Genomic DNA, 3766 nt, shown 5'->3' with positions numbered 1-3766 from the left:
GGTTTGATCCCTGGTCCGGGAAGATCCCACATGCTGTGGAGCAACTAAGCCCATGTGCCACAACTACTGAGCCTGTGCTCTAGAGCCCGTGAGCCACAACTACTGAGCCCACGTGCCACAACTACAGAAGCCCGCATGCCTAGAGCCTGTGCTCTGCAACAAGGGAAGCCACCTGAATAAGAAGCCTGTGCACCATAACGAAGAGTAGCCCCTGCTGACTGCAACTAGAGAAAGCCCCCGCACAGCAACAAAGACCCAATGCAGCCAAAAATAAATAAATTTATATAAAAAATAAGTTAAATAAAATTATAGCCTTGCTATGATTTTAATAATGCTAAAAAAACATGCATGTGAAAACAAAGACTACAATGAACTTAGAAAAATTAAAACAGCTAATATGATTGATGGTTTTCCTTTATTATATCTTCTATTGTTATGATAATGTACTTCATGCAACAAATAATCAAGGGAAAAAGTCCTTCACATACTTTTTCTTTTATGATTCCTTACACTGTAAAAGAAAAAAGTGAGGTTTTTCTGAAGTAATATAACTATTTCTGGCTTGCTTCTCTTAGTAGTCTATCATATCTCTGAGTTCTGTCTTACTGGCTATTAAATACTTACTATCTGAATAAGGATTAGGGTTTTACATTACTTGCAAAAATGCATCTCTCCATTAGTAAGAATAAATCAGGAGCTGATTGATGATACTAGAGAACACTACTAAAAACACCTACAGACCCTCTTCTTCTTTTTTTTTTTTTTTCACTGTTAGGCCAGGTGAGTTAAGGACTGAAATTTCAAATCAATACTCTTTTATTTATGTTACTTTATTAGAATAACCATTTTACTGGTCCTTTAACTTCTCTACTAGCATGCTGTTTCCGCTTATATAGGTCTATAGATGGAGCATCTTCCACAATTCTTTGAATAGACATCTGAATAAACTCATCAAAAGCATCCAGCTGTTGTCTGACCAAGCCTTTCTTATCAAAATGGGAACTGGAAAAACAGTTGAGTTCATAATCAGTTACAACTCAGTGATGTTTTCTAGCACATTTCCCCATTTCCATTATTATTAAATTCAATAAATACTAATCATTAAATACCAACCACTCTATACAAATCATTACAAAAAATACTATGTGGTATCCAAAAAAGGAATAAGTCTAAGAACGCTTTCTCTGCAGAACTTAGTTAAATTTGGGGGAAAGAGACATATTGGTAAAATAATTCAAACAGAACTTAAGAACTATAAGGAAACCCTAATTTACAAATGTCCTTTATATATCAATTTCATCCAATATGTTTGAAACATTTCTTGAAAAAAGTGTCAGGAGATAAAACTAAAGAAAATGCACAAAGATAAAAATAAGTATGACAACATGAATAGACGTTTAGATAGTTATGCTAAGTCAGACGGAGGACAAATACCATATGATTTCACTCATATGTGGAATCTAAAAAAAAAAACCCCAAAACCCAAACCAACCAACAAACAAAAGAATGGAAAAACAAACTCACAGATATAGGACAGATTAATGGTTACCAGAGGGAAAGGGAGTTGAGGGGTAGTTGAAATGGGTGAATGGGGTCAACTCTCCGATGATGGATGGTAACTAGACTAAGGTGGTGATCACTCTGTTGTACATACAGATGTTGAACTATAATGCTGTATTCCTGAAACTTATATAATTTTAAAAAAGGATTAAAAAAAGATAAAATAAGAACTCTAGGAGGGGTCTGCAGGGAGGAGAGCGGTTGGGGTTGGTCAGGGCGCATGCAGCCGGCGGCGCCTGCACGACCCGGTCCCGGGTGGTTCGGGGCTCCGGGGCCCCGCGCCCGCCGCCCGCGCGCCGCGTCCCAGGCCGCCGCCTCGTCCCAGGCCGCCGCCTCAGACGCCACTTGTGGAATTCTTTCCCCGGGCGGCTGTAACTTTAAACCGGCCTGAGCAAGGCCTATTTTTAGTCAGAAACCAGCCACCGGAGAATGGCTGTGGAGAACGCTGAGATGGAGGGCCAGTCCGCCACTTGAAGATTCCTCACCAAGTGGCCGGGAAGGACCGGCTTGACCTAGGAATCTTTCTTGGAGATTTCAAGGTTCTGTCGCCCCCTTCCAGGGTTGGCCGGACTGGTTGCTGAGGGGCTTTTGACTGAGGGTGCTGCCCGAGCCTGGGGAGCTGTACATGAGTGAACCGCATGGCCTGGCCTCAGAGCACTAACTCTGAGGCCACCACGCATGAGTCTGGGCCACCCTCCTGCAGAAGTCACTCCAGGAGCTCCTTAGGGACCGGCTTGTGGTGGTGAGGAGCCAGGAGACGCATGTAGCAGCCAAGTACCGCCAGGCCTCCCTGTACGTGACCTCCACGCGGATGTCACCGAGGACCTGCTGTTCAAGTTCAGCGCTGTGAGGCCCGTGCTGTCTATCCGCATCTGCAGGGACCTGGTCACCTGCCGCTCTCTGGGCTATGCCTACGTGAACTTTCTGCAGCTGGCAGATGCCCAGAAGGCCCTGGACACCATGAACTTTGACCCTATAAAGGGCAAATCCATCCGTCTCATGTGGTCTCAGCGTGACGCCTACTTGAGGAAATCTAGAATTGGGAACGTGTTCATCAAGAATCTGGACAAATCCATTGATAACAAAACCCTTTATGAACACTTTTCATCTTTTGGGAAGATCCTGTCCTCCAAGGTGATGAGTAATGATCACGGCTCCAGGTGCTATGCGTTCGTGCACTTTCAGAACCAGATTGCCACTGACAGGGCCACCCAGGAGATGAATGGGGCACTGCTTAAGGACTGCAGGCTGTTCGTTGGCAGACTCAAAAGCCTCCAAGATCGGGAAGCCGAGCTCCAAAACAAAGCCAGTGAGTTCACCAATGTTTACATCAAAAACTTCGGAGATGACATGGATGATGAGAGACTGAGGGAAGTTTTCAGCAAATAAGGGAAAACCCTGAGTGTTAAGGTGATGACAGATTCCATTGGGAAATCCAAAGGCTTTTTGGCTTTGTGAGTTTTGATAGCCATGAGGCTGCCATAAAGGCTGCTGAAGAAATGAATGGAAAGGACATAAATGGACAACTGCTTTTTGTAGGCCGGGCACAAAAGAAAGCAGAGCGACAGGCTGAGTTAAAGCAAATGTCTGAGCAGCTGAAACAGGAAAGATTTCGGCAGTGCCGGGGGGCAAAACTCTATATTAAGAACCTGGATGAGACCACTGATGATGAAAAGCTACGGAGGGAATTTTCTTCATTTGGATCAATTAGCAGAGTTAAGGTAATGCAGGAAGAAGGGCGAAGCAAAGGGTTTGGCTTGATCTGCTTCTCTCCTGAGGAGGCCACTAAAGCAATGACTGAGATCAATGGCCGCATCTTGGGCTCCAAGCCGCTCAACATTGCCCTGGCCCAGAGGCTGTAGGAGAGGAAAAGTTAATGCACCAGCCAGTGTTTGTAGCAGCTTGGGGAATGTTAGTGATCTCTGCCTGAATCGTCCTCAGTAAATTTCAAATCCCAACTGATGGGTGCTTAGTTTAGTAAACATTAGGATCGAAAGTTTTGTATACAAAGCTATTTATTTTTCTTTGGAGAAAAAATAAGTGAATCTTAGAACCTCGGTTCTTTTTATAGAGGCACACCATCTAATTATAATATGGTATATTTTTCTGATTTTGATGTAGTGCTAATAGCAATAAGTATAATTAGATATATTTTTACTGCATTTTGAACCAACTGAAGTGTGGTAATTATTTGCATTTATTGCAT

At 43.4% G+C, this 3766-nt stretch overlaps 1 pseudogene; it reads left to right on the top strand.

Annotated features, from left to right (window-relative positions):
* The first annotated feature begins 1780 nt into the window (after positions 1-1780).
* On the top strand, positions 1781-3476 carry LOC103080285 (polyadenylate-binding protein 4-like; annotated as a pseudogene).
* The last annotated feature ends 290 nt before the right edge of the window (positions 3477-3766 follow it).

This window comes from Lipotes vexillifer, unplaced genomic scaffold, assembly GCF_000442215.2.
Source record: "Lipotes vexillifer unplaced genomic scaffold, Lipotes_vexillifer_v1.1 scaffold1191, whole genome shotgun sequence".
NCBI lineage: Eukaryota > Metazoa > Chordata > Mammalia > Artiodactyla > Lipotidae > Lipotes > Lipotes vexillifer.
This window is presented reverse-complemented; position numbering and strand designations above follow the sequence as displayed.